The 7,064-nt window shown below is 47.8% G+C and overlaps 1 protein-coding gene across 3 annotated transcripts in view; it reads right to left on the bottom strand.

Moving 5' to 3' along the window:
* The window catches only part of WIPF2 (WAS/WASL interacting protein family member 2), a 65,927-nt gene extending 59,499 nt beyond the window's left edge, over positions 1 to 6,428 (bottom strand). For all 3 annotated transcript variants that reach the window (XR_002729986.2, XR_002729987.2, XM_023204226.2), the window contains exon 1: positions 6,254 to 6,428. The gene's annotated coding sequence lies outside the window, so the exon portion shown is untranslated. The remainder of the gene's footprint in view (positions 1 to 6,253) is intronic.
* Positions 6,429 to 7,064: the final 636 nt, after the last annotated feature.

The following is a 7,064-nucleotide window of genomic DNA, read 5'->3' as shown; positions in this document are numbered from 1 at the left end:
AAAAAAAAAGGATTATTCGATTCAGCATTTCCAGAAGCAAAGAAATTAGGTCAGTGAATTTGTACTTTAGAAATATCATAATTACTTGCTAAAAACAAATTATTTCCACTGAGGGGCCTCAAAATCCAAATGGCACTAAATTTGAACACATGAAACTTAAGAAACTAAAATTTTTTTGAAAATCAATTATAATGGCTGAGCCCAGTGGCTCACACCTATAACCCCAGCACTTTGGGAGGCCGAGAAGGCTGGCAAATTGCTTGAGTCCAGAAGTTCAAGACCAGGCTGGGCAACATGGCAAAACCCCATCTCTACAAAAAATAAAAATTAGCAAGGCATGGTGGCGTGCGCCTGCAGTCCCAGCTATACAAGAGGCTGAAGTAGGAAGAATACTTGAGCCTAAGTCTGGGGAGGTCAAGGCTACAGATCGTACCGCTGCACTCTAGCCTGGGTAACAGAGAGAGATCCTGTCTCAAAATAAAAACGGAATGATCTTCACAATCCATCCCAAAACATATTGGAGATAACCCTACCTTTAGCTAACTATTCCCTAAAAAACAAGAGAGTATTTACTAAGTAGAACACATTATTGGACAGCCATTCCAAATTGCTCTAACTTTACCAAGCCTAAATGGCAAGAAACCAATTCCTGGCTCTCCTATTTGATAACTTACATACTTCCGCAGGCTCTTAAGCCAAACTAAGCCAACATTTTAAGAGAGTTAAGACTGACATAGTACATTAGCAAACACATCACCTTCTTTTCCTATTAACATTGTTGTTCCCCATAAAGGTCTATTCAGCACTTTTTTTAGTAGCCCTCCATAGATAATATGAAGAAATGCTCATAAATTTAGCCTGTAGTTCCTCAGGCTCAATGGCTTGAAAATGAGACAAGAAAAAAAACAGTTGGAAATACTGTCTTCCACCATGCCCACGAAGCTAGGCAAAGGCAATGATTCCGCATTTAATCACTCGATGAATAAGAAACAGGCTTGAATTTAGAAGAAAGATAAAGGACTGCAAGAACATTCAGTAAAGAGCACTGCCTCTATTTCTTTGCAGAGCAGCTCTCAGGATCTGCCAATGAACCTCATTTTTACATGGAACGCCCCATCCACTCTAATCCAGGGCATATCCCTCAAGACACAGTCAGTCAACCGGAACTATGCCAACTTTTGCTTGGGAGTTGTGTGAAGAACAGTAGCAACAAGAGCCTACTTTGAGAAGGAGATCAACAATCACACTCAAGAAGAAAAGAAGTTATTTGGCAAAGGGATGCATGTTGCCAAAATGTTAGTCATAGCTTCAAGGGCCCAGTTTGTGTCTCTACAACTATTCTTTGCTTTGACAGAGTCCATTCTCTGACCCAGGAAACAGCTCAGCTTCTGTCACCCTCCCCATTTGAAGCAATGAAGAATCCTTTCAATTTGGCAGTATCAAACTGTGACACAGACAAGATGTCCACCAGAGACTAAAAGGGGAGAAAAAAGTATGTAATTTGCCATTTTCCACATAGCACTGGCTCAAGCAGAGCAATGGAAAACTGTGACAGGATAGGAAAAATGGGAACTCATTACATTACAGAAGCAGGCTGGGCTGGGCGTGGTGGCTCATGCTTGTAATCCCAGCACTTTGTGAGGCCGAGGCCAGTGGATCGTAAGGTCAGGAGATCGAGACTATCCTGGCTAACACGGTGAAACCCCGTCTCTACTAAAAAAAAATACAAAAAGCTAGCCGGGCGAGGTGGCAGGCACCTGTAGTCCTAGCTACTCGGGAGGCTGAGGCAGGAAAATGGCGTGAACCCGGGAGGCGGAGCTTGCAGCAAGCCGAGATGACGCCACTGCACTCCAGCCTAGGGGACAAAGCGAGATTCCATCTCAAAAAAAAAAAAAAAAAAAAAGAAGCAGGCTGCACCAAAAGTCTGCCCAGGAGCACTAAGCCTCCATAAGTTACCTCAAAATCCCCTTAAAAAACAAACCCGGGCCGGGTGCAGTAAGATCACACCTGTAATCCCAGGGCCGGGTGCGGTAAAATCACACCTGTAATCCCAACACTTCGGGAGGCCGAGGCAGGCGGATCATCTGAGGTTGGGAGTTCGAGACCATCCTGGCCAACAGTGAAACCCTGTCTCTATTAAAAATACAAAATTAGCCGGACGTGGTGGCACGTGCCTGTAATCCCAATTACTCGGGAGGCTGAGGCAGGAGGACTTGCTTGAACCCAGGAGGCGGAGGTTGTGGCGAGTCGAGATTATGCCACTGCACTACAGCCTGGGCAACACGAGTGAAACCGTCTCAAAAAAAAAAAAAAGGTACACTGTAGGTTGAAATAGCATAATATTAAGCAGGTTTTTATTCCCAAATAAGTGCATATATTTTGTAGCCTGTAGCTCTTCCTGGGGTTGTAAAAAGACTACGTTTGCTGAAGCTGCCTAAACCAAGAGCCATGAATTCTGCTGTTATTTCAGAGCAGGAAAACAGACTAAAGCATACCAGGTCACTCTCCCAATCAGAGAGCCCAAGTAAAGAACATTTAATAATTTTCTCTTCAACAGAACAAGACTTCTGTCTCTTGCCTTTTTTTTTTTTTTTTTTTCTAAAAACACCTAGTGAGTCTAGAGTCTCTTCCCTTCATAAAAGCCATCAGTAAAATCTGAAAACTCCAATGTTCACACCTCCCCTGCATTTCACCTTGGTGCTATCACATAACTTATCAGTACCAGCTAGGGTAAACACTACTCTAGTATCAAGTGTAAGGTGGAATTAGTAAATGACCCGCCTGGCCAACGTGGCAAAACCCCGTCTCTACTAAAAATACAAAAATTAGCCGGGCCCAGTGGCGCATGCCTGTAATCCCACCTACTTGGGAGGCTGACCCAGGAGAATTGCTTGAACCCAGGAGACGAAGGCTGCAGTGAGCCAAGATTGCGCCGCTGCACTCCAGCCTGGGCAATATAGCGAGACTCTGTCTCAAAATAAATAAATAAAAACAGTGCATTCTACTAGTCTCCATCAACTGACTTCATTCATCTCCACCTTCCCCAACTCTTAACTTCCCTATCTTCATCTTGATGGCAACCAATACAATGTAACACAATATGAAATTTTTACTTTTAAAAGTTGACACTAGTAAGAATTTAAAAACTGAACACGCAGCCAGATGTGGTGGCTCATGCCTGTAATCCCAACGCTTTGGGAGGCCGAGGCGGGTAGATCACCTGAAGTTAGGAGTTCAAGACCAGCCTGACCAAGGTAGTAAAACCCCATCTCTACTAAAATACAAAAAATTAGCCAGGCATGGGGGTGCATGGCTATAGTCCCAGTTACTTGGGGGACTGAGGCAGGGGAATCGCTTGAATCCGGGAGGCGGAGGTTGCAGTGAGCCAAGATTGTGCCATTCCACTCCAGCCTGGGCAACAGGAGTGAAACTCTGTCTCAAAAAAAAAAAAAACTGAACATGCATCAAATCAAAACCAGTTCTTCCCAGGCTGGTATGCAGACACGCAGAGAGACACACACACACAGCAGCAGCAGCAAGGCTGAGAGGAAGAAAGTCATGTTTCCTTTTTTTGTCTTTGCTGTTGTTGAGGTGGAGTTTTGTTCTTGTTGCCCAGGCTGGAGTGCGGTGGCACGATCTCAGCTCACTGCAGACTCCACCTCCCCAGGTTCAAGCAATTCCCTGCCTCAGCCTCCCGAGTAGCTGAGATTACAGGGGCCCACCACCATGCTCAGCCAATTTTTGTATTTTAGTAGAGACCGGGTTTCACCATGTTGGTCAGGCTGGTCTCGAACTCCTGACCTCAGGTGATCCACCGTCTTGGCCACCCAAAGTGCTGGGATTATCGGCATGAGCCAGCACGCCTGGTCTTGTTTTTCTTTAAGAGACAGGTTGGCCAGGTACGGCGGCTCACGCCTGTTATCCCAGTACTTTAGGAGGCCGAGGTGGACGGATCACAAAGTCAGGAGTTCGAGACCAGCCAGGCCAATCTGGTGAAACCCTGTCTCTACTAAAAATATAAAAATTAGCTGGGCGTGGCGGCGCATGCCTGTAATCCCAGCTACTCAGGTGGTTGAGGCAGAAGAATCGCTTGAACCTGGGAGGCGGAGGTTGCAGTGAGCTGAAATCACACCACTGCACTCCAGCCTGGGCAAGAGAGGGAGACTCTATCTTAAAAAAAAAAACAGAGAGAGAGAGAGAGACGGGGTCTTGCTATGTTGCCCAGAGTGGTCTTGAACTCTTAGGCTCAAGCAGTCCTCCTGCCTCAGCCTCCCAAGCAGCTGGGACTACAGACAGGTGCACCATTGTGTGTCTTCTAAATGTCAATATCGTAGTCTCGTTTTCAGACATCACTTCTATGCAACCACTTTAAAGATCCCATGTGTTAACACAAACTTGTAGAGGCAGGGACAGATGAGACCTATATTTCAAAGGGGAAAAAAATGAGAGTTTAATAATTTGCCTTGAAGTTACTTACTAAATCCATAGGTAGGCTAAAACTGTCCTTACTCCCTGAAGTTCTCTTCTGATTTGTAAAAGGAGAACAGAATAGCCAAAAACATTCAGTAAGACAGTCAAAAACCAAAACTGTAAGGCAAAAATAACAGCATGAAAAAGGATGGGGACTCTGGGAGAGCCCAAAGCAGTAACAGATTATTCAAGTCCTTTAAAAAATATGAATTCTGGCTGAGCGTGGTGGCTCATGCCTGTAATCTCAGCACTTTGGGAGGCCGAGGTGGGCGGATCACGAGGTCAGGAGATAGAGACCAGCCTGGCTAACACGGTGAAACCCCGTCCCTACCAAAAATACGAAAAAAAAATTAGCCAGGTGTGGTGGTAGGCGCCTGTAGTCCCAGCTACTCGGGAGGCTGAGGTAGAAGAATGGGCGTGAACCCGAGAGGCAGAGCTTGCAGTGAGCTGAGATAGCACCACTGCACTCCAGCCTGGGCAACTGAGCAAGACTCTGTCTCAAAAAAAAACCAAAAAAACAAAAAAAAAAAACACAACGAATTCTGGGCCAGGCACAGTGGCTCATACCTGTAATCCCAGCACTTTGGGAGGCCAAGGCAGGAGGATCACTTGAGCCCAGGAATTCCAGACCAGTCTGGACAACAGAGCAAGACTCTGTCTCCAACAACAACAATAAAACACACACACACACACACACACACACACACACGAATATTAGGCAGGAGTAGTGGCCACACCTATGGTCCCAGCTATTGGAGAGGCTGAGGTGGGAGGATCACTTTCAGCCCGGGAGGTCAAGGCTTCAAGAAGCCATGATCATGCCACAGTGCACTCCAGCCTGGCCGACAGAGTGAGATCACGTCTCTTAAAAGAAAAAAAAAAAAAAAAATTCCATCACATACCAGTTCCTTGCCCCAATGTTATCTTTAAGAACTTTCCTTCCTGATCAAAAACTCGACCATACACACTCATGCTGAACACTTTAAGATTTCCATCTTGGCCGAGGACAGTGGCTCACACCTGTAATGCCAGCACTCTGGGAGGCCAAGGCGGGAAGATCGCTCGAGCCCAGGAGTTCAAGACGACCAGTGTGAGCAACATAGCCAGACCCCACCTTTAAAAAAAAAAAAAAAAATTCCATCTTCCCTCACTTCACACCACTTCAACATGAACCCTCAACTCCAGACGTTCCAATGCGCTTCTCAACATTCTCAATACAACCTTTAACTCGATTCTGATTCCTTTTCAACGAACGCTCTCAAGATTCCCTCTAGTGTAAGCAGTTTCCCGAGTCCTCTTCCCAAACGCTAGCTTTCACTTAACTCAATCCCCAAAATGTCACACTGGACTCCTCACTCACAGCATCCTGCTAATCAGCTGTTCCCAACAGGTCCTCCGTTCCCGTCTCCCTCTTTGCGCACGATTACCTCGTTCCTCACCCTGAGCTGCCGCCTTATCTCACCCAATCCTTCAGGAGCCCTTATTACCTGTCTCTCAAAAACCTTCCTCCCCATTTTCCCAGTCCGCGCTCGCCCCATACCAATACCCGACCACTCCTCCCCAGATTCCCCACGCCCTCTCTCCTCCAGGTTCTTCCGATTCAGTCCCCAGGCCCCCCGCCCCTCAGGCCCCGCCCCCAAGACCCCTCTCTCCCTCCGGCCCCTCCTCTAATGCCCCTCTCTTCTCAAGCCCCGCCCCGAGTCCCCCTCCCCCCGGCTTTCCTCCCACTCAGGTCCGCAGGTCATTTCAGCGACTGACCCAGCCGCCCCTGCCTCTTTCCGACCTGGCCACAGCTGCTCTGGGAGTGAATCCTCCGCCGCCTACGCTCCGGCTTCGTCCTGTCCTGCTCGCCCCCCGGCAAGCTCTCTTTCTCGCCGCCGCCGCCGCCCCTTTTGCCAACCCGGAAATGGATCTGCTCCCACCGTCCCCAGCGTCCGCGAACAAAATGGAGGCGGGGGAAAAAGGAGGAAGGAGCAGGGAGCGAAGAGACGCGGGACGCATGCGCCCCTGGGAAGCCCGCCCCCTGCCGGTCACGTAAAGGCGGAAGCGGTTGAGTGCCCGCCATCTTGGGAAGGTCACAAGAATGCCGCTTACGAGTTAAAACCTGGGTTTGCAACTTTAGCTGCAATTGGAATCACCTGGCCAGATTTAAATAACTATGATACCTGGTTCCCACTCCTGGAAATTCTAATTTAATTCTGGGGTGCACCCTAGGCATCAGGAAATTGTGGCAGGTGATTGTAACGTGTTGCCAAGGTGGAGAACACTGAGCTAAACAGTCATTGTTGAATACACTCCTTTCGTCTTTAATCTGCCGCACACACACACACACTCTCCCCGCTAAATATCCTTCCTTAATCTCGAATTAACGAAGAACCCGCCTCAGCCAACCTTGCAAAGGCCAAGTAGTCAAGCTCCGGTTGTCATAGCAACAGAGGCAGGCCTCTGCTCACAAGTTATCATTTACGTCATCTTACCCACCTGACCTGAACACCAGTCTCTTCTTTCTCGGGCTGGGGTTTCCTCCAGCTTCCAGGGCTGTAGGATGATGCTGTGGACTCCTCCAGCTGCTTGGGCCAGAGAGAGAAATCCTG

Source organism: Piliocolobus tephrosceles, chromosome 16 (genome assembly GCF_002776525.5).
Source record: "Piliocolobus tephrosceles isolate RC106 chromosome 16, ASM277652v3, whole genome shotgun sequence".
Classification (NCBI taxonomy): Eukaryota; Metazoa; Chordata; class Mammalia; order Primates; family Cercopithecidae; genus Piliocolobus; species Piliocolobus tephrosceles.
This window is presented reverse-complemented; position numbering and strand designations above follow the sequence as displayed.